We start from the raw sequence: 255 nt of genomic DNA, 5'->3' as shown, positions 1-255 counted from the left end.
TTGAGCAGTTTTTGAAAGGGTGATGTATTGTATTAATTGGGACAAAAAGTTTTAAGTCTTTGCAGAAATAGAGAAAATATGTCATGAACCTCCATATACCTGTAATCCAGCTTTAATAACCTTGTAACCATTATTATTTTCTTAATTTCTAATATCCAGTCCTTTTAAAAACTTCCCAGTTGTTTCCAGAATTTGTTTGAATTTTATGGTTGGTTTGTTTGAATCACTGTCAAGACTAGGTCTACACAGTGTATT

This window comes from Hippopotamus amphibius, chromosome 8, assembly GCF_030028045.1.
Source record: "Hippopotamus amphibius kiboko isolate mHipAmp2 chromosome 8, mHipAmp2.hap2, whole genome shotgun sequence".
NCBI classification, from domain to species: Eukaryota; Metazoa; Chordata; class Mammalia; order Artiodactyla; family Hippopotamidae; genus Hippopotamus; species Hippopotamus amphibius.
This window is presented reverse-complemented; position numbering follows the sequence as displayed.